This window comes from Podarcis gaigeae, assembly GCF_964106915.1.
Source record: "Podarcis gaigeae genome assembly, chromosome: 15".
Taxonomy (NCBI): domain Eukaryota; kingdom Metazoa; phylum Chordata; class Lepidosauria; order Squamata; family Lacertidae; genus Podarcis; species Podarcis gaigeae.
In genome coordinates, this window is record NC_139692.1 from 8,739,409 (window position 1) to 8,763,281 (window position 23,873).

The 23,873-nt window shown below is 44.3% G+C and overlaps 1 protein-coding gene and 1 long non-coding RNA gene across 3 annotated transcripts in view; one reads left to right on the plus strand and one right to left on the minus strand.

Moving 5' to 3' along the window:
- The window catches only part of UNC5D (unc-5 netrin receptor D), a 435,843-nt gene that overhangs the window by 78,262 nt on the left and 333,708 nt on the right, over positions 1–23,873 (plus strand). The window lies entirely within an intron of this gene.
- LOC310832443 lies at positions 16,007–17,166 on the minus strand. The gene is made up of 2 exons (XR_014558303.1): positions 16,828–17,166; positions 16,007–16,521 (listed from the first exon to the last, which is right to left on the minus strand). It is a non-coding gene; the product is annotated as an uncharacterized lncRNA (long non-coding RNA).

Consider the following 23,873-nt stretch of genomic DNA (forward strand, 5'->3'; position numbering starts at 1 on the left):
CTAACATTCTCCTTTCCCTTCCTCCCCCACAACAAACACTGTGAGGTGAGTGAGGCTGAGAGACTTCAGAGAAATGTGACTGGCCCAAGGTCACCCAGCAGCTGCATGTGGAGGAGCAGGGAAGCAAACCCAGTTCACCAGATTACAAGTCCATCGCTCTTAACCACTACACCACGCTGGTGTAAATGTTTAGTCTCCTTGTTTAAATTCTGCACACACACCCTTTTAATTTTTTTTTAATATGCACTCATGCATTTTACCCTTTGTCTTGTTTGTCCCAAAGATTACCTAAAGAAGAAAAGTAATGATAACCATGTAAAATGCAAGAGTGATATACAGCTCGGGTCAAGGCAATGCAACCTCATTGCCAAGAAGCTAAGCTGCAAGCTAGGAAGTCTTGGGTTCAAGTCTCCTAGTCTTGGGTTCAAGTCTCCTAGGATCTCAGGGGAATTTAGGAGGATTTTTATGTCTTGCTCCAGATAGGTATCCCACTTCTTACGTCCGGGGGCTAAGATCAGTGGGTCCTGGAGGTGGAGTGAGCTGGGAAGCCCCAGTTGTGTGTGGAGGAAGGAGATGGCGATTGGAAGGAGATGGCGATTGGAATGGTGTATCCTCTACACCATGAATCCTTAGACCTGGCTTCCTCAACCTTGGCCCTCCAGATGTTTTTGGCCTACAACTCCCATGATCCCTCGGTAGCAGGACCAGTGGTCAGGGATTATGGGAATTGTAGCCTCAAAACATCTGGAGGGCCGAGGTTGAGGAAGCCTGTCTTAGACAAACCACTCTCTTTCACCATCACACCCCCATCCCCCAGTCATATGTGCCCTTCCAGATTTCCCTTCCCAAGGCTAAACTTTTATGGAACCTTATTCCCACTTCAAACCTGTTCCTCTACCCTCAGGCATAGGCAAACTCCTGCCCTCCTGATGTTTGGGACTACAATTTCCATCATCCCTGACCACTGATCTTGTTAGCTAGGGATGATGGGAATTGTAGTCCCAAACATCTGGATGGCTGGAGTTTGCCTATGCCTGCTCTACCTCTGCATTTTCCAGGTCCGTATTTAGGTTTGATGAGGCCCTAAGCTACTAAAGGTAATTGAGCCCTTTATATATCCAGCTGTCCTTTGTCAACAACAAATTGTCACTGATTTTTGTGCTGAATATGTTATAACGGTGTCTCTGAAATTTTTTACACATCACTTGGGAAGACAGGCAAACTAATACCAGTGTGCTAGAAGAAGCAAAGATCACCAGTGTTGAAGTAATGATTCTTCAACATCAAATTCGTTGGGCTGGTCATGTTGTGCAGATGCCTGATTATCATCTTCCAAAGCAACTACTGTATTCTGAATGGAAAGTTTAATGCCGGTGGTCAACAAAAGAGGTTTAAAGACTCACTCAAGGCAATTTTTTTAAAAAATGTAGTATAAACACCGACAACTGGGAAACACTGGCCTGCAAGCGCTCCAGTTGGAGAACAGCCTTTACCAAAGGTGTTGTGGCACTGAAGGCACTGAAACACAAGAATTTATGACCTAATGGGTATCTAAAGCCATTTGCACATGTTGCCATGCAACCTGTCCATGCAGAATATAGGCACCCTATATATTTTAGGGAGGAGGCTAGCAGGCAGTACCCATTACTTATATCATAGGAGCCTACACAACACAGGTTTTATTTTTTGTTTTTTCTCTTATATTTTGGAAATGTGCATCCAGTTTCTTTCCCCTTTACATTTTCTGCCCCCCCCCCCAAAGAGAGTGGGGCCCTAAGCTATAGCTTGTTTAGCTTATACGTAAATCCGGCACTGGCCTTTTCTGAAAGTTCATTCGATCCTGGCTCTAGTATGTGTTGGACTTGGTTTTCCATCCCAATATCACATTAACTGTGTGAGATCTGTAGCTCAGTGGTAGGTCATCCGGGTTGCATGCAAGAGATCCTGGGTTGCATTCAAGCAGGGCTGGGAGAGACTTCTGCCTTAAAGCCCAGACAGCCACTGCCAATGGTCTGACTCAGGATAGTTAGGAACATAGGAAGCTGCCTTATAGTATCTGTATAAGTCGTGACCTCATGCGGAATCTGTATTCAGATGTCTCCAGAGATGAGGTGGGGTGCAAGGCTTCAGTCAATGAGTTTTCTAACAACATGTTTGAAGTGGTAAAGTCCCAGGAAGAATATACCACATCTTTTTTACCAGACGTACAGTGCTTGCACTGAGATTATATTTCTGTGGCCACGTTATTGCTAGGGATGAATGGATCCGTCTCATTTGTGTTTCTGCCACTTTTGCATGTACAGTGGAAGGGGGTTGAAAAATGAGGAAACAAAGATTTTGCTCCTTGCTATTTCTTTGCTAATGTGCATTCAATATTTGAGCATCGAAACAAAATAATTGCTTGAACTGCCTACATTTTTAATTAAAAAATTGAGCATGTTACAATATCAAATAATGAAGGGGGGAAACAACTTCAATCACAAATGCATAAAGCATTGGTTATGATTAATATTGACACACTAGTCAGCTAGACAACCAAAGAGGGACTTGACTAATGGCACCATGTTGCTCTCATTCTTTTTCTTAAATGCACACAGAAACACACACTAAAAGGGTTTGAGCATAGGAAATTTGGGTTCAAATTAATGCACAGCCCTAACTCTCACTGAATTCCTGGATTAGCTGAGCCTATATTTCACAGGATGATGCTGTACACCAGCTTGAAAAGTGTGGGTGGAAACAATTGGTCAGATCTACTTTCAAACACCCACCAAGCTGTTTTTAATGGTGCGGAAAGCTACTTGTTTCGGTGTGGTATTGTGATGAGACATTACCAATACCGTATCCTTATAGCCCCTGACTTATCACTAGAGATGTTAGAGAGTTCTGGCAAAAACAGGAAGTGTTTGCTTATTTGTCTCATATGCAGAATGAATATCTGGTTGATTTTCGCTGTTTTTGCTTTCAGTGTGCAAACAATACGGAACTGATTATGTTTGCATTGTGTTTGCAATGAAATGATGGGAGTGGGGAAACATAATCTACATAAGTTATGCAAGTTATGTAAAATCGCCACAGCGAGAGGTGAGATGAATAATGTAGTTTTGGGCAGAAAATGAACTGCAGCGTAATGGAAACAGTGCTACGTGTGATGAACACAGGGCAAACTGGGAAAAGTTGCCGTATGTATCATATGAGATGTTAATCCTTCTCACTGCATGACCAAAGCCTATAAGAGAATAACCCTCTGTTGGTAATGCTGACATGGGGAAATTTAAAAATGGTGCTCACACAGTTTTTCATCATTTACGGTGCAGCCCAGGAGTCAAAACCTCCAAGTAAGGGGGCTAAGGCCATAAGGGGCACTGCTATCAGAGAATGCATGCCTTTTGCTGGAAATCCTAAATGCAGAGAGTGCTGTTGTACCCAGCTCCTGTTTGTGGGTTTCCCATAGGCCTTTGATTGGCCACCGTGAGAACAGAATGCTGTATTAGGTAGGCTCTTCAAACATCCTTAAGGATTACTCCCTAGGGGACGTGACCTATGGAGTTACAGATATAGTTTTATTTATTACATTTATCACCTTTGCAACAAAGGTCTGTATAGTTAAAGCTGTGGTTTTCCCAATAGTGATGTATGGAAGTGAGAGCTGGACCATAAAGAAGGCCAATCACCGAAGAATTGATTCTTTTGAATTATGGTGCTGGAGGAGACTCTTGAGAGTCCCATGGACTGCAAGAAGATCAAACCTATCAATTCTGAAGGAAATCAGTCCTGAATGCTCACCGGAAGGGCAGATCCTGAAGCTGAGGCTCCAATACTTTGGCCACCTCATGAGAAGAGAAGACTACCTGGAAAAGACCCTGATGTTGGGAAAGATGGAGGGCACAAGGAGAAGGGGAGGAGGCCGAGATGGTTGGACAATGTTCTCGAAGCTAGTGCGGGAGGCAGTGGAAGACAGGAGTGCCTGGTGTGCTCTGGTCCATGGGGTCACAAAGAGTTGGACATGACTAAATGATTAAAACAAAGATATAGACTCTAGCGCTTGTCTCCAATGGTGCCAATCATCCCATGGTAGGGCTCTTATCCATAGAATGGAGAAAGAAGTAATTTTTGATGCAGCTTGCCTGCCCTCTAAATATCAGTGAAGGCTGGTCAGTTTGCAAAAGTGGGGCACAGCCCCACCATCCAGTCAGCAGCCAGCCTTAGAACGTGAGAATTTAAGAGCATAATAAAAGTCTGCTAGATCAGGCCAATGGCCCATTCAGCCCAGCATCCTGTTCTCACAGTGGCCAGGAAGATGCTTGTGGGAAACCCACAAGCAGAAATCAAGCACAAGAGCGCTCTCCCCTCCTGTGGTTTCCAGCATCTGGCATTCAGAAGCATTACAGTCTCCCGCTGTAATTAGATGGCTCTGCTTGCCATTGGCTCTGTCTCAGCCAATCATTGGATTTGGTGCCACCTAACTACTGGGCAGAGACATCACCTTGCCAACAAAGGTCCGTAGAGTTAAAGCTATGGTTTTCCCAGTAGTGATGTATGGAAGTGAGAGCTGGACCATAAAGAAGGCTGATCACCTATGAATTGATGCTTTTGAATTATGGTGCTGGAGGAGACTCTTGAGAGTCCCATGGACTGCAAGAAGATCAAACCTATCAATTCTGAAGGAAATCAGTCCTGAATGCTCACCGGAAGGGCAGATCCTGAAGCTGAGGCTCCAATACTTTGGCCACCTCATGAGAAGAGAAGACTACCTGGAAAAGACCCTGATGTTGGGAAAGATGGAGGGCACAAGGAGAAGGGGAGGAGGCCGAGATGGTTGGACAATGTTCTCGAAGCTAGTGCGGGAGGCAGTGGAAGACAGGAGTGCCTGGTGTGCTCTGGTCCATGGGGTCACAAAGAGTTGGACATGACTAAATGATTAAACAACAAATATTGTCTTTCCTGCACCCATTGAATCATTGTAACAACTCTGTGAAGTATTTTTAGGCTGAGAGATACACTTAGCAAGCTTCATGTGCAAACACAGATTTGAGCCTAAGACTCTTTGGCCTTACTCCAGCACCCTAGTCCTGTGACCACATTGGCTCTCATGTGGTACAACTGACTGTATTTCAGCTGTTGGGGTTGGGCTCCTTCCACTGCATTTGTGGGCACAGTGCTGAAAAAAAGACAATAAGTCTCTTTGGTTCAACCACAAAGCGTGTCAGTGCAATCAGCAGATTGAACTCTAAGCTTTCATTCTCCCATTAACACCAGTGGTTTAGGGGTCGGATGTGGCCCTCCAGGTGTCTCTTTCTGCCCTTTGAAACTCTCACCAGACCATGTACTTCACTATCCATCCTTCACATCCTGACTGGTTTTGCCTGAAATGTTTCTTTGTACTTATCATGCCTCTTGTTGGTTGGAAGCTGGGAGGTGTGCACATAAACACTAGCCTACTGTACAAAGAGACCCAAAGACCCTAAATGGATTTGAACTGGGATATTTGAAAGGCTGTCTTTTTCTACACAAATCCACCCACCCATTGTGGTCATCTAAGGCACTGATCCTGTTTAAAGTGCAACAGCAAGGATCATTCCGTGTGTAACTTAAGGGTTAATTCTATTATTGTTGCTAGCCAAGAGGGAGCTCATGGAGATGTTCCTTAGCAACCAAGCAGAGTGGTATGATCTCTATGGACCTGGCGTATAATCAGATTGGATGTGTAGTTCTGAGGGAGTTTTTCCTCTGGATGTTTGTTTGAATGTCACCCTGCTATGTACAAGGCCTGAAGCAAGAAATACAAACCTTCCCTATTCCTTTCTTCTCAAACTGTGCATTGTTTTTGTTTGGCTTCCACAGTGAAGTGTCACCAGGACTCTCTTCTCTCCGGACTCCTTCTGTTGCTAATAGCTCTGTGGGCCACGGCCACTGGGCATCTGGCTAGCACAGGCCTGGGCCTACATCAGCAAGACTATAGCATTCTTTTATGAAGCCAAATTGGCTTCCCCTCCATTGTCAGTCTGGGGCATTGTGAATGCTTTTTTGTTTTGTTTTGTATGTCCTGCATTTCTATTTTGAGTGGATATACTACGGCTGTGTTTGACTCTTTGTTCCTATTTTATTGGTTAGGGTTTGACTATATATTTTTCTTAACTTATATTTTGAGCTGCCTTTGGGGGCCTGTGTGGAGCCGAAAGGCAGAATATAAATATTCCGGAGAAAATAATATTGCCCACCCTGGTTGGGCTATGGGAGTCACAGATTGATTCAATTCCTTTCCCTCTCCCCTACCAGGCAGCAATTGGTGGCTGGAAGTTCAGGAAGCCATGTAAGGGGAAGAAATAAAAATGAATAATATACTTTGATCCCTTTACCTTTGGGGAAATAGGCTTAACAACAACCAAAAAAAGATTTAGACATGGTATGCCTCTTATGCATGCTTTGAATTCTGTTCTTTCTGCTGGGAGATCTGTAATACTGAAACTTCATTTCAAACCAAAATGTACATTTGGCTGAATATGTTTTGTCCCCCTCAGTTAATTATGTTGTTTAATTATATTGAAAATGATACTCAGTTTCTGGTTCATAACTCTTGCCGTTCGAGTTGAAATTGCTTATAACCCAAGTAGCTGCAATGAAAATGACTTTGCCACTTTGCTGCAAAAATAAAATAAAATAGTAAAGAGGCACTTGTTTCCATTGGGGAGTTGTGGGGAGACTGTGGGGTAGAGATGCGCCAGATGAACGTTTGACCTCTACCAGCATTTAAAACAACAACAGCAACAACAAAAACCATAACACTGTAAACAATAAAATAATGAAAACATTGTCTGAAACACAAGAAGACTTCTAAAACTGTCACATCAGAAAATATAAAGAATCTCAGCAGACTAAAATAATGCAAGTGTAAAAACAAACAAACAAGCCAGAAAGCAAAAATAGGACATTTAGAACCCAGCAGCATAAAACAACCAACATTAAATATCAATTAACAGGAGATTGGTATGAAAAAGAATTATTCCAGGCCATGAAAAAGAATTATTCACCAGCATAAGGGCCATACATATTGACCTAAGGAGGGAGCTCCATAGGCATGAAGGCCACCACTGAAAAGGCCCTGTCTTTTCTTCCCACCAGCCTGCCAATCCACTACTTCTTTGCTATGAATTTGCACATCAAAGAACCTGCCTTGTACTGTTTTGTCACTGAACTCCCAAGGAAAATGATTGGCAAGCCACGTATCAAGAATAAGCACAAATACAACATTAAAAAACTTGTACTCCATAAAATTGAAAAACAGGGCACTGAATCAGAGAAAGGGAAATACCATATTGTCCTGAATATAAGCCACACCTGAATATAAGCCACACCTTTAAAATTGGAGGGGGAAAAGGAAAAAAAATACCTGAATATAAGCTTCTCCCTCCCTTGCTGCTCCTGGCTGCATACTGGGGTGGGGTGGGGTGGAGACACACACTGCATGGCCGATGGCCTTTCCCCTTCCGCGGTCTCTCCCTTAGTGACCTTGGAGGAGACAACAGGGGACTTTGCCGTGCTCCTGCCACTGTTTGCCCCGCGCTCCTGGCTGCGAATATAAGCCACACTTTAACTTGAGGGAAAAGTGTGGCTTATATTCAGGCCAGTACTGTAGAGATTCTCCCCCTCCCAAGTGTGACACTTACTGTAACAACTTCATGAGTACCTGCACCTATTTTTCTAGAAAAAAAAGCACTGGGCGTGGGCAGCAGTGGATATTTTGGTGGGGTAGCGGTGATTGCCTGCCCTCTGATCGGTTGTGTCACTGCTGCTTAGTGGGAGATAGAGGTAGGGTTAGTGCAGTGCAAACACACTGGTGAGAGACCAAATTGGTTCAGCTGGTGTGTGCGCACTGTGCTGAACTCACAACCGCCTTGGCCCACCTCTTCTTCCTCATGGTAGATAGCATTCATGTGACTGACCAGATAGGTTTGCCTGGCCATCACTCAGGTGGCTGCGGGTTCAGTGGCTGATAACCAGTTTTATGGCTCTTAAATAGGATAACTATGCAGGAACGTAGCAAGGTGGCTTATACAGTGGAAACTTGTGTTACGGATGGGATCCATTCCGGAGGCCTGTTTGTAAACATGGAAGTGATGTAAGCTGAAGTGCCGCGTCTGTGCACGCGCGGGGTGCGATTTAGCGCTTTTGCACATGCGCGAAGCACGTTTTAGCGCTTCTGCGCATGTGCGAGCGGAGAAACCTGGAAGTAACCCATTCTGGTACTTCCGGGTTGCCGTAGGACACAAGATGAACACACGCAACCTGAAGCAGATGCAACATGAGGTATGACTGTACTGAGTCAGACCACTGGCCTAGAGCAGTATTGTCTAAACCAGGGGTAGTCATCCTTATTATACCTACCGCCCACTAATGCATCTTTCTTGATGGTCAGTTTTCCTTACTGCCCACCAGTGCTTGATGGAAGGAGGATTCAGCTTGTGTCATAGAACCTCCACTACCCACTTAGAATCCTGAAACGCCCATTAGTGGGCGTTAGGGGCAGGTTGACAACCCCTGGTCTACACTGACTGGCAGTTGCTCTCCAGCATTCCAGCCCTAACATCCAGCGCAGAGAACACTGAGCTTTGTGGGGAAATGATCAGGCAGCTTCATATATTCAAGCCCAGAATTCCCTGTCTTTTGGCATCTTGGGAGATGTTCAGGCTGACTAGGGGTGGGGAGAGGAGTGAGGTTAATCCTCCAGAGGACTGGGACTTGTACCATTTATTACATTTTGAGCAGTTTAATTAGATTTTAATTGAATTTTAATGAGATACTTTTATACTTGCTTTTTAACTTATGGTTTCCTATAGTCCAAGCCTGCAGCATATAGCATGTGCTATACACTTAAAATAATGAATTGAGTAAATCAAACGTAAAGGATTTGTAGCAGGCTGGCTGGAGGGCTTTGTGGCGAGGTTGGGCGAGACTCTCTAAACAAACACTTCTTGTAAAGCAAACATTTTACAGCAGGTGATCACTCTTAATGTTCTTTGTTATTTATTAAATTTATATGGCCAATCAACAAATAGTATTTGAGCGGTTTATGGAGCAAACAGCAAAAAAACCGACAACAGGCGAAACAAGTTACAATATTAAAAATACTATGTGCACTAATTAAAAAAAGAAAATGACAAAAAAAAAAATAGTCGAAGCTTTCCTTCTACTGAGAGCAGAATAAAACAATTAGCAGTTCAGATTAATTAAAAACACACATAAAAACACTGAGAACTAAAGGTTTGTTTAAAATGTAAGTTTGTTTAGAAAGCCAGGAATAAAATAAAAAGTCTTTGCTTGCCACAACAAAAGCCATTGAGAAGGTGCCAGGTGACCTTCTCTCAGGAGGCTATTGTATAGACAAGGTCCCACCACTTAGAAGGCTCTCTTCTTAGTAACCACTAGGGAGGCCACTTATGCATTGCTAAAAAGAAAAGGAAAAAGGAAAATTTGCATGAGCTAATTTATTTGCATATATGGAAATTTAGAAACCATTGCTATAATTTAAATAGAAATACAGTACATCTCACCACAGTAGGGAAGACTGTGACTAGGTGACCTATGGCCTTGCTCAGCCTACTGCCCACGTGTTACTGACTTTGACGGGGAATTTAAAGTCCCCTGGTCATCTTTGAATTCTTTATCTTTAAACCAGATTATAATTTAGGGCTGTCATCTGTCAGCCCTTCTGAGAGAGGACTGTGATCTGCATCTGTGAAGTGTAATAAGTGGCCAGCCATCTCACAACACTTGGGGGAAGCATGCAGAACAATGCCTGTGAATAGAGTCTTAAGGTTCTGGAAGGCCTGTTCAGCACTTCTGGCTTTTTGGTGCTAGTCCCATATGCCAGTACTGAAGTGTAATTGCTGTAAATGTTTTATATTTGCCTGATGTTAACAAGAGGCATGATTTAAAGTCTCCAAATGATTTCAACTGTGTCTACAAATGAAGCCTGAGCAAAGGTTCTGGCAAAACAATAATTTCTTGGCTCATAGGTTGCGTCTTGGGTGACACGCTTGCATTTTTTTGTCAAGTTCAAGGGGGTTGGAAGGATTATTAAATGTGTTGTTATGAGTAATCTTTAATTAGATGGCATGTTAGAGCAGCTTTGTGAAGCTGAGACTGGGACATAAGTAGCATTATGGAAACCCTTAAATACCAATTAACCCAGTAAAGTTGGAGCTGTATACAGATGGCCTATATTTGGAGACCTGGAAGTCGTTGTCATTTTCCTGTTTAATTTCCCTCCTGGTGTCCCTCATTTTGCCTTTTTACTTTGCTGTAGAGCTCAAAGGATCTATTAGGGTTTGTCATCCGCATCTGATTCAAGGTGCTCAATCTTCAGTGTTTAATACATGACAGAGTCTCAGTTCATGAAATTGGTATGTGTGTGTGTCTTGCATTCTTTATATGCTTGGGTTTCTGTGATACTAAATTTCTTCATGGTTGTGGCACCATATGTTCTGACATTCCCTATTTCCTGGGACAGTCCTCCAGACATAAGATGAGCCTGCTTGATCAGGTCTGTGGCATTCTGCCCACCAAACTTTTCTCACACTGGCTGACCTGTGGGAAGCCTGCAAGCTGGACATGAACACACCTGCCCACCTGTCATTCCCTGGTATTAAGAGGCATGGTGCCTCTGAGGAGTTAGAAAAGTCATCATCAGGCCAAAAGCCTACCTGGCCCAATTTCTCACAGTGCCCAACCAATGCCTTTGGGAAGCCCATAAATTCAAGAGCCTTCTCCCCACTTGTGAGTCCCTGCACCTGGTATACAGAGACATGCTGCCTCTGACCGTGGAGCTTGTTTGTGAATCACATCTGAATTTGGCTGACCAAATTACGCATGCTGATGTAAGCTGGTTCCTCGATGGCATCTTGCTTAGTAGGCCAGCAGAAATGAAGTAGTAAACAGGCATGCAGGAAATATTACCAAGGGCTAATGATCAACAACATATGCTCAATAGACAAACAGTGTTGCTCTCTGTTGCTATCTCTGTGGTTTGGCAGTTGATTTGGTACACAGAAAGCAGGTGCCACTCATTCAGCTACTCCCACAGCCATGTAGCAAGCGGGAGTACAGAAGTAATAATGCAGTTCCCCCAGATTTAGTGCATGGTATCCTTTCATGAGGATATTCGCTTTGAGTATCACTGCGGGTTCCAGGTTTAGGGGAACGGGATATCCATAGCAGGGCATAATTTTCCACGAGTGACACAATTTCCTGTTGTTCTTTCCCTTTTGGTCAAAAGCATGCAGCTGTTCAGAGAAAAAGAGGGCAAGGTGAGCAGAGGCCATTGGTCATTCACCTGGATTTTGGAAATGAACCGGCACTGAGAATAAGGAGGAGGAACAAGGATGTTGCTGGACTCATCCTGCTGGCAGTTTGCTCCCTCCAGAGTTGTGAGTTTCAACAGGCGTCCATTACTGCTGTGCTCTGGCTCTAGCCCTGTTGGATAGGAACACTTACCTATTCATTCTAGCGACCACTTTTGCAAACGCATGTACACAGCAAGAATGTGTATACAGTGTAAGCCCTAGTCATGCACTACTCATGTGCAGGGCAAACCTGTAATGATGGGGGAGCAGATTGTGCTTCTAGCCTCACCCCTACGTGGCCTTTCTGCAACAACCATGTGTTGGGAGCACCTGCCTGCAGAGAAAACCAAACTGACAAATATCTATCCACATGTAGGGATTCTGCATGATCAGGTTGTGTGGGTGTCTGGATTGTGCAGAGACCCTGCACACAACTAGGAGATTGCATGTTCAAATTTCTCTTCAAGAATCACGCCCAACTTGTGGTTACTGAAGAAAGAAGATCTAGCCTTGCCCCACTCTACCATAATCATATACTGTATATGCCCTACATGAGAGTAGCACGTGGCTGCCAGTGGCTGGCAGGTCACCAATGAGTGTGCACTGGAGGAAGGGGAGACTGGGGAGAGAGAGGGCCAGTGATTTGTGGAGAATTGTGCCTGCCAAGAGGCAAAAGCTGGAGGCAAGAGTAGCTTCAGAACTGGAGGGTGGAGCACAGGATGGTTCAGAAGAAGAGGAGGAAGAGAAAGGTCAGGCAAGCAAAAGGCCAGGTGTTTCCCCCACCCTCTCCTGCACCACTGTCTCCCAGATCCAGGAGCAGGTTGAAAAGGGATGAGCAGAGGAAGTTTCCATGCGGTGTAGTCTCAGGCTGCATACATGCAGCCTATTGGCGGAAGATACATAAACTGGTCCCTTCAATTGAGCACGGACCTGGGAATACAGTAGTACCTCGGGTTACAGATGCTTCAGGTTACAGACTCCGGTAACCCAGAAATAGTACCTTGGGTTAAGAACTTTGCTTCAGGATGAGAACAGAAATTGCTCAGTGGCAGCATGGCGGCAGAAGGGGGGGGCAATAGCTAAAGTGGTACCTCAGGTCAAGAACAGTTTCAGGTTAAGAATGAACCTCCAGAACGAATTAAGTTCTTAACCCGAGGTACCATTCTCAACAGAAAACTTCTAAGCAATTTATCAAGCACCACCTACAGCATCTCTTGCGAAATACCAGTCAGAGCAATGCTCAAAAACATGGTGACATAAACGGTTCTCAAGTAAAATCAGCATTTTTTAATGCAGTTAAAATTATCTGCCTGGGTAGGCTTGCCAAAACAGGCAGGCACCAAAAACAGGACAGCAAAGGTGCCATAATGTTCTACAGATCAAAGCAGTTGAATAGGTACATATAGGGTAAAGCAATCCTTCAAGTAAATTGGTCCCAAGCCGCTGAGGGCTTTATATAGTCCTTTATAACACACTGGATTTAGCCCAGTAACAAATTGGCAGGCACTGCAGATCTCTGAGCAAGCCAGGAATATGCTGACAGATTTCCACTTCTTTGAGCAACTGTGATGCAGCATACTGAGCTAACTGTAGTTTCATAGCTGCTCTGTATCAGGGTTCGAAATTAGCAGGACGCCAAGTGCATTTTGCGCCTAAAGATTCTCCATTTGCGAGCGCCTCAAAAAGTCTGGGTGCCACTTTTTGTGTCTGGCTGACACTCAAGGATTACTAAAATGTATGTGTTTTGAAGCCCCAAAGTATATGTTAAGAATAGACAATATGTCATTGAGTTTAACAATAAAGAATAAAGTGCTTTGAAAACTGAAGTATGGTACCAAATTTTTTATTGTAAACACCAAATTAAACATGCTTAAAGATTAAACATTGCATCACTTATGTGAATTGCATATTAACTCATGCTTATCAGAATAATAAATAAAGTGATGCTGAAACACACACACACACACACACACACACACACACACACGTGTGACTAGACAGTCTATTTTGGTGCCCACAACCCACGTCCCAGAAGCCATTTGGCTCCTAGTTTTTCTACCCCAGCTTCTAACACTGGTCTGTATGAGAGAAAAGACCAAGTCACTTTTTGTCAGGCATCAATGACCAGAAAAGAGATGGCATGGACCAGTTCATAGGAGGTGTGGTGATTTTAATGATTTAGAGACTTTTCCTTGCCAGAAACATTGGGGTGGGAGATTAGAGATGCTCTCTGGAGTATGGTGTGAGGGTTTGCAGCCTCACTGGCCAAAGGAGTTGCAGAAGAAAACTAGTTACAGGTAGGTAGCTGTGTTGGTCTGCTGGAGTCGAAACAATATATAAAAAATTCCTTCCAGCAGCACCTTAGAGACCAACTAAGTTATTGGTATGAGCTATCTTGTTGCATCTGCTATTTAACAACAACAACAACAACAACAACAACAACAACAACAACAACAACAACAACAACAACACTATGTTAACTCTTGTCTCAAGATGTACAACCTAAACTTTGGGGAAGGGCTGTAGCTCAGTGGTAGAACATCTGCTTTGCATGCAGAGGGTCACAGGTTGAGTTTCCAGCATCTTTAGGTAGAACAGGGAGAGATAAAGTATAGGCAAAATCAATCAGGGTTGACCAGGGCTGTGACTCAATATTGAGCAGCTTATGATGTTCATAGCTTGATGCAAGTGGTAACCCCAGAAGTGAAGGAAGAGGTGCCTTTTTTGCTGCTGATTTCCTTTTGCTTTTTAGCAAACAAGATGAGTAGGAAGAGTTTTTAAAGGTGAGCCAACACTTTTGTGTGCCAGGTGTGTTTAACAAACAATACTTACAAAGGATTATTATCATATTTTTGAAGACATTTTCAATGCCTTTGGGATTCCTTTTGAGTACTTCAATGAGAGATAATCCCAAAGTTTTATCAAGAAGTAATTCTGTGTTTTTTTTACTGAAGAAAAAAGCAACAACTCCAAAGACTCGTAAATGACCTTCACGAGTTCTTCAGAGGTTGCAAGAACATTTGTTGCTGTATATGATTTTCATCTTCATGGGTACGAAGGACTTTTGTTTAATATGAATAAATGTAGACACCTAAAAACTTGACCTTACAGATGATAATTTGACTGAAATATAGTAGCCCACAATAATTTTAGCAACCATCATAACTTTATTAGCCATTTATAGCACACAGGTGGCATGATAGAAAAAGGAAATCAGTGTCCCTTGAAATTGTAAAAAAAAGTTATTTGTCTCAACACCTGGATTCAGTTCCAGAACCAGGATGTTTAAAGGAACTCTTTCCTGCTTTATAACGTCCCCAGATGCTAAGAGCAGCCTTGGAGTCTTTACCCCAGGGACTGGTAACCTGGGATTCTCCAGATGTTGCTGGACTACAACTCCCATCACCCTGACCCAGAGGCATAGCAAGGTCAGGTGGTACCCGGCGCAGAATTTTTTTTGTCACCCCCCTGCCCGCGACTCCCAAGCCTACAGCGAGCTGGGAGAAGGGGGGGAGCTTTGTTGTTTGGCTGGCGGCAAGTCAGAGCCAGGGCCTTTTCAACACTGGTTCCAGCCTGGTGGAACGCTCTGCCTCATGAGACCAGGGCCCTGCGGGATCTGATTTCTTTCTGCAGGGCCTGTAAGACAGAGTTGTTCTGCCTGGCCATTGGCTTGGAATCATTTTGATTCCCTCCCCCCTCTTTCTTTCTTTTTCCCTTTCTCCTCCTGTGATGAGGCTGCATTTTAATGTTTTAATGTTGTATTTCAATCTTGTTTTTAAATTGTATTTCAATCAACTTGTTTTTATTACCGGTTGTTAGCCACCCTGAGCCCGGTCTTGGCTGGGGAGGGCAAGGTATAAATAAAATTTATTATTATTATTATTATTATTATTATTATTATTATTATTATTATTGGCTGCCGGGGCCACCGCTTGCTGTAGGCTTGGAGTCAAAAGTCACCCCCCTTCAGGGAAGACACCCGTCTTCTCCTCTGCCTGTCTGCCCTCCTCCTCCAGCTGGGAGTGCGGACACCAGGGCAATGGCGCCTGCTCCTGACTCCCAAGCCTACAGCAAACCAGGTGTGGAAGTGGGGGAGCTTTGCTGCTTTGCCGGTGGTCCCTATGGGCCACCTGGGCCGTCGTTCTCTGCAGGCTTGGGAATCGCAGGCAGGGGGCGTGCCGAATGTCACCCCCCCTTCAGGGTGACACCTGGTGCAGGCCACCCCCATCACACCTCCTTGCTCTGCCCCTGCCCTGACCATTGGTCATGCTGGCTGGGACTGATGGATGTTATAGTTCAGTAATAACTGGTGGGCCAAACCTTCCTCATATCTGCTTTGAGGCTTTTTTTTGGGAATTGGAGCTTGTCTGCTATGTCATACTACTGAAAGTGAATCCAGGCAAAGACACTGTTTTCATTCAGAAGTTGACTGCCAAGCCAGCAGTTTTTGGAAGGGGGTCCTTTGCCTGTTCAGGACTTCGAAGTATTGCCTATTGTTGTAGGGAAATTACTCAACTCTGTGGCATCTTATTATGGGAAGAATCCCTCTCTTCGGTTATGCCAACAGCAAATGACCTTGATATCTCATGCAGAAAATTCATCACACGCGAACACACAATCAGACCCTTTACTAAGGAAACCATAGATTCCAATCCTGAGCTGTCTGACAGTTATCCATAATGAGTGATTCACCTCCTTTTATTTCGGCTCAAAGAAGGAAACCGTTCATGAGACAAAGCTGTGAGGTGGTAGCCTGGAAATGTGTGTTAAGCCACTGATGCATTCCTACCCTCCAGGCTGCAGGATGATGACTTTCTCACTCGGCTCCCCTTCTACTTTTCCTAGGTGCATCCAATAAATTTTAAATGGTTCAAGCAATAGGCTATTGATTTCTCTCTGAATTTTTCCTTCAGGTTTTGAGGCTTTCATTTTTCTTTTGGTCTTTGTAGCTGATCTTTGTATAACCCCCCTGTTTCTTCAACGTAGCAGCATGTCTGCAATCACGGGGTTGTTATTGTACGAAGTTGTACTCAGAGCAGACTAACCGAAATCACTGGACCTAAGTGAGTCATGTCTGCTAATTTCTACTCTGACTAATGTCAGGTGCAGCCAGTGAGCAAGAGTACTGTGAGTATCAAAGGGTTCTTTCGTTCGTTCTTTTGTTCGTTCTTTCTTTTTCCTGTGTTTAAAAAGAGACAATGAACATCTTAATCCAGTAAGAATGATTGGTTGGTTGTCAGTCGCTTTGGGTTGCCCTGGGCAAGGCCTGGCCTTCTTATATAGCTGGGGTGGTGTTGATGGGGGGAATCCCAAAGCCCAGCCTGAGCAGAGCTGATCATGTGAAGAGTGCCCTACATATATACAACACTATACTTGCCACATGTTCCCCCTGTGCCCTTATAGAGAGATGTGCAAGTATCACCCACCCACCATCTTGATTCTCCTCCTTACATGGACACCTATAACATATAAAATGCTGTAATACAGACACACCAACTCTATAGGGCTGAGGTGTCTTCAGCCCCCTCAGTAACTGCTGGCAGGGGGCCAGGATCCCGTAATGTTGAGGGGGAAGAGGAGGTTGAGTGTGGAGCAGAGCACACCGTAGGCTGCCCCTGAGCTTGAGAGGGGAGGAGCCACTGGCCACTGAAGCCAAACTGTGCCAGCTCAACGCTTGGTTGACTCCCAACAATGTGACATCACGTATGATGTCACACACATGTGCCGTGTGCCAGGCCCCATCAATCTTGGATGCAAGATGGCTCCTCAGCAAAATATGTTCCTGCTTTTAAAATTATCCAGCTTCCAAGTGCTTTCTATTATATCCAAGGCAGCAAACTTCACAGACATTTGAGGCATGTCATTGGGGACAGACTCCTTTCCTTCCTATCTGGATAGGTTATTTTCAGAGTGGTAATAATAATAATAATAAAACAACAGAACAGTGGCTGAAAATGCCTATTGCAGCCTCACTACATCCAAATGCAAACACAGAGTTAATGGTAAAAAACAGAAACGCAGCAGTGCTAATCCCAATTGCAGTTGAAGATACTGTATGTTTTTGTGTGCAAAAACACCTGCATCTGTTAGCAAAATCTTACTTGTTTATAGAGACTTGGTTGGCTCATCTGAGTTCAAATTTGTATCCTTCCTAATCAGGTTGAAAACTATATTCTACACTGAGGCACTTTTCCCTGCATATGAAAACACTTTCGTATACCCACCCCCTTTATTTGAAGTGTACAGCATAAATTGCATAAAAGTATCTGTCTGGCTTTCTCAACTGTTTTCCGCAGGCCTTCAATTTGAATACAGAATGCCAATAGTCAGGGATGATGGGATTTGGAGTCCAGCAACATCTGGAGGGTCATAGATGCCACACTACTCCCATAACATGTTGAACAAGAGTCCAGACCATTTCTATTGAGATCCACGTGTGTCTTAGATGAAGCATTGGAATGATACCAACATTTCAAAATCCACATCAGCAGCTTAGTTGGCATCTGCCTGTCTTGAGAGTCAATGGAGTATGCCTCTGGGGGTGAAGTTTAACTGCTGGAGAATCATAGTAATATAATAATAATAATAATAATAATAATAATAATAATAATAATAATAATAATAATTTATTTGTACCCCGCCCATCTGGCTGGGTTTCCCCAGCCACTCTGGGCGGCTTCCAACAAAGATGAAAAATACACTAAAATGTCACATATTAAAAACTTCCCTGAACAGGGCTGCCTTCAGATGTCTTCTGAATGTCAGGTAATTGTTTATCACTTTGACATCTGATGGGAGGGCGTTCCACAGGGCGGGCGCCACTACCGAGAAGGCCCTCTGCCTGGTTCCCTGCAACTTGGCCTCTCGCAGTGAGGGAACCGCCAGAAGGCCCTTGGAGCTGGACCTCAGTGTCCGGGCAGAACGATGGGGGAGGAGACGCATAGCACCTGCAATGGCTGCAGAGACGTGTAACATGTAACTGCTACCTCCTGTGTTGTTTTTGCTGCATTAGCAGCACTGAAGTGACTTATCCAGGGCAGGGGTAGAGCTTATGCCCGCGCTGCCCAGGGCGGGCGCACTCCCGAGGTGGAGCGGGGCTTGGAGGGTGCCCTCCCGTGACTCCCACACCTACTGTGAGCTGTCAGGGGAAGGGGGGAGCTGCTGTGCCGCTTTGCCGATTGTCACCCCCTCCCCAGGGATGACACCCAGGGTGGTGCCCCCCCAAACCCACCTTCCTCTGCCAGTGTTCCAGGGCACAAGACTGGGCAGTGTGTGTAGAGGTCCTGGGCTGCCCAAATGAACAGCCTTTCTGGTGTGATCCAAGGGAAAACCGAGCAATACATTTGGGACCAGCTTGATTGCAAAAGTTGCCAGAAGGAGTACAAGATGCCATTCAACTTATGTGTCCCCCATCAGAGGTACTACCCCTCCGCTAACATCCCAACAGCTGCAGTGTGAAATGGTAGGCTGTGTAAGGGGAGAGATCCGATTCAGTTCGCATTGAAAAGTGAACTTACCCGAACACAGCTACCCTTCAAAATCTTCATTCATCAACATTTTGCAATGCCAAGGTAGCGTGCGCAGATATGCACTGACTATTGTAAAGTGTGTCTATGAATGAATAATTTGGGGGGAATAGGGTGAAATGCTTTGCAAAAATGTGGATACTTGGGGAAAGTAAAATAATAATAATAATAATAATAATAATAATAATAATAATAATGTGCAGAGTAGGAGAAAATCATAAGGAAATGATGTCAAATTTTCATGAGGACTTTAAAGTGAAATCATAAACTTATGTAGAAACATGGGAAATTGAATTTAGGATTGGAAAAATGAGAGAGAAAGTGAAATGGACATGTTTGCCCATCCCTTATGTGCTGTGCTATAGTGTGCCATGGTGCATTTATGTTTACATACATTTGCACTAAGGTTGAGGTGAACTGTTGTTTGCTTGGATTGCTATTTTATGTTTTGAAATAAATTGGCAATAGGTTATTTAGTGTAGCAATGCATTGCTGTGCATCCCTGTTCTTGCATTGTGAGCTGACTTGGGTCCAATATCAGTGTGGGAAAAGGATGCACAAATTAAAGTAGTAACAGGAATAAGAGGAAGAGGATCTCTCCACCTTCCCCTCTGAAATGCATCTTTTGGAAGAACAATAGCTGATGTGCTGCCTCCAGGTTTTGTCGGACTCCTAACTCCCATCAGCCCCAGTCAGCATTTCTAATGGGATGAAGGGAGCTGTAGTTCAACAACTTCTGGAGGGCATCATGATTATAACATCACAAAATGGGATTTCCCAAAAGCAGAAATAGGGACCATGACTTATCAGGAAAAGGTACCAGAAAAAAAGAAATCACCAGTTCCCAGTAAATAAGGCTGCAAAGCTATACACACTCAACCTTGGGAGTAAGTTTGTTGAAACGCCATAGAGCAACCTTCACTAACTTGGGTTTTCCAGATATTTTAGCAGTCCCAACTGTCAAGGTGGTATCTCCCCTTCGCATTAACACTCCGGCACAGTCAGATGGGTATTGACAGTCTTTATTACATATGTACAAGAAACAGCTACAGCTCAGGATTACGCATCTGAACCCGTTGAGTCAGATTCAGGGAGTGGCTTCCTTTGATTCCCGTGCCAACAAAGTAGACGTGGGAATCGCGTGAGACCTCTTTGATCCTTACGTTTCATTTCCCTCCTTGTCTGTGCTGATGTGAAAGCCCTCCTCCCTTCCAGAGTCTGAGCTCCCTTCCTGAGCCTCTGGGCCAGCAGTTCTCAACCTGTAAGTTCCCAGATGGTTGCCAGACTACAACTCCCACCATCCCTGAGCTCTGGCCTTGCTAGCTAGGGGTGATGGTAGTTGTAGTTCATCTGGGAACAACATCTGGGAACCCACAGGTTGAGAAAGGCTGCCGGTTGAAGGGCTCTGCAGCATCCCTGAGCCCTTCTTCTTCCTGGCTAATCTCCTCCCTCTCTTCTGCTACCTCTGTCTCTGGGCAGTTGAAGGGTTCCACAGCATCCCTGAGGCTCTGCTCTGCCTCTTCTGCCACTTGCTCTTCTGGATTCTCCCTGATACCAACCAACTCAGCTATGTTGTCTGGGACTGATGGAAGTGAAGAGCACCAGGTAGCAAAAACTGCCACAAGAGATTAGACACACATAGGATTGCACTGTGAGACAGTTGGAATGCATGAGAGTGGCTGATATTGAAATGTTCGGAAGCAAAGGTGCTAAATTGAATAAAATATGGGGGGGGGGCAGGTAAGCCCTGCCCTACAGAACTGATCACAAGACATGGCACACACACAACACCCAATGGCAATTTCCAACCGTAAACTTTGTGGGGCTCTGGCCCCCCCAAATGTTTTATTGAGGGGCAGCTGCAAAGGGATCTTGGCCCCTAGGAGTTAGCTGCTATCTTAGAAAGGGAAGTAGCCATCTGAAGCTGGAAGGATCGCTTTTTAAGGTTACTTAGGCCATTTGTTCTCTTGTAGATGTGTATACTTGAGTTGATGCCATTTAGGTTGCACATGGAGCATCAGTATGGCATAGTGGTTATAGTGTTGGCCTGGAAGACCCGGGTTCAAATCCCCACTCAGCCATGCAACTCACTGTGTGACCTTGGGCCAGTCACAATGTCTCAGCCTAACCTACCTCACAGGGTTATTGTGAAGATAAAATGGGGAGGAAGAGAACCATGTGTTTCTCTTTGGAGGGAAGGTGGGATGTAAACAGAATAAATAAATACCGTATTTTTTGGTCTATAAGACTCACTTTTCCCCTGCTAAAAAGTAAGGGGAAATGTGTGTGCGTCTTATGGAGTGAATGCAGGCTGCACAGCTATCACAGAAGCCAGAACAGCAAGAGGGATTGCTGCTTTCACTGCGCAGCGATCCCTCTTGCTGTTCTGGCTTCTGAGATTCAGAATATTTTTTTTTCTAGTTTTCCTCCTCCAAAAACTAGGTGCGTCTTGTGGTCTGGTGCGTCTTATAGAGCGAAAAATATGGTAACTCTTTTGTATTTCGCTCTGTACTTTAGAGTGTGGTGCATTGCACAGTTTTATTTTTTGCCTTCTTTCTGTTCTGTTGACGGTAATGATTTAATGGTGATATCCAAATGTGTGCAGATTGCCTCTTAGATTTCTCCTGGAGAACTTGGTTCTCACCCACTGGCCCCTTGTCCTTACCATCTGGTGTTGCCTGTATGAGACTAAGGCACACAAAACAGGCAATGTTGTGGATGCTCTTCTAATTTTTTGCAGACGCAGTTCAGCTTGGGGTGTATGAATATGCCTATATAAGGCTTTTACAAATCTGCACTCGACAGCAAACATTTCTTATTAAACAACCATTTCTTTTTCTTTCTTTCTTTTTTCTTTCTTTCTTTCCTTTTAAAAAAAATGCTCTCCCTTGTTTAAAAGCTAATATTGTATTTCTCCATGTATGGCAGCAGCAACAACAGCAGCAGCAGCTGTCCTCCTGACTTCAAATACCAATTTAGTTTCCAAGGTAGGGGACTGCAATATATTGCAGATTCAGTTAAATTCCTTAATGGAGTGCTGGATAATATTGAGCTGCTTATCTGTCTGAGACAGTGTTAGTCTACTATCTGGGATAATCAGAGGCGCGCACACACAGCTATTCAGACAGATAAAGAGCTGTCTTGAATGCCAGCCTCCCTGCTCCAGACAGAGCCATTCCAAAGGTCTTGGGTAAGCACATGGTTGCCATAGAATGCACAATACGAGAAGTGCAGAGATGTCAGCCTTCAAGGTGTGGAAGCCACATTCAACCTAATTATTATTTTTTAGCGCTCCATTAGTTTATTTTGGTTAATCCGGAAAATCTTCTCTGAGAATACCTTTCCAGTATGCTGATGATGCTCTGAAAGTTCTTTAATCCTTGACCAAATTTCTCCCAAGTTTACCAATGGGCAGGTGAAGCTTTATTTTATTTTTATTTACTAACCTTAAGGTTGGAGGGATGCTTTACGACATCAAAGAGCATAAACAAGAAATTTTGGGTGGTAACCAATGAACATATCCTCTTGCACAAGGGGGCTTTCTCCTCTCTGCCCCACCCTTCCATGTTCCTTGCACCCTCTGAAGGGTTGAGGGACCCCAGGACACATTTAGGGAGGTACCTAAGGGAGGAGAGTGGAGAGAGTTCCATTGTGCAAGAAGCATAGCTGTCAACTTACAGATTTGAAAATAAGGGACCAGCAGCCAAAATAAGGGACCTGCAGCCTCACCTGTTCCAGGCACTCCAGTCTTCCTGTCCTCCTGCAGTCTGGTCAAACTCATGCTGGTAGCTTCGAGAACACTGCCCAACCAACTTTGTAACCAGAGGTTCAACTGACTAGAATCTGAATCACATGCACCACAAGGCCTATGCAGCCTCAACTTAAGATGGCTCCCCGGCCTGGCTTTGCACTGCAAAGTTTGCAGCAGCACGTGCAACAAAATGGCGCCCAGCATTCAAAAAACCCCTCAGCTTGCATTAACTAGCCACACACAAGGCATGCAAGCTCCACCCCCCAGTCGTTCTTAGACTTCTTATTGGGTGAGCAACACAGCCAAGCAACACAGTTGGAGCCTCCCTCCTCCCTGGCTGGCAGGGAGGGAGGGAGAGGAGCTGCTTCCTTTGAAATTTAAGGGACATCCATCAATAAGGGACAGCAGCGGGACATGGCGCTGGAATAAGGGACTGTCCCTTCAAATAAGGGACACTTGACAGCTATGGCAAGAAGCAATCATTATGCTATTTGGGACATGTTGCTCAGCAGTACTTTGGATACAACCCACAGTCACTAACCACAAACATAGGGTATAAACTTTAATCACTGGTAAGATAGTATCTCCTCCTCATCGTCCAAATGTGCTTCCAAAAAATTGTATATAATTATGTGAACAGGTGACTTGTGTGCTACAGGCAAGTGATGTGTACAAAATGGCATATCCCAGGGTAATGTTTGCATGTAAATGCATGTATCCATGAAAATAACATGCTAATAATACATTACATTAGGGGAAAGTGATTTGCTCCTCCCAAAAAAAAGCATATTAAGCAAAACAGCATGCAAAACTATGCATAGTAGGAGAGGTTTGCACTAAAATGCAAACATAAATGACAAACTGATGGAAAATGTGAAGAACAGAATTTGCATTTTTTTTGGGGGGGGGAGGAAAAACTGAGAGAAACCAAAATTGACATCTTTGCCTGTCCCTAGGGATGGGTTGTGGCGGTGGAGTTAGCATGCCGAAACACACTCTCCCCCACCATCATGTTTACGTAAGCCCCACTCAGAATGCTTGGATGGGATTCTCTCTTGTGATTTTCCAGTGTTGGTACAAGAATGCGAAATGAGAGAAAGCCAAATTAGGTAACTCTGGGGCCTTCATTGATCAGGCCCAGGATTTGCAGGTGGACCCACACCACAGAATGCCCTCCCCTGCTTTATAAAGGTAAAAGTACCCCTGACCATTAGGTCCAGTTGTGTACGACTCTGGGGTTGTGGCACTCATCTC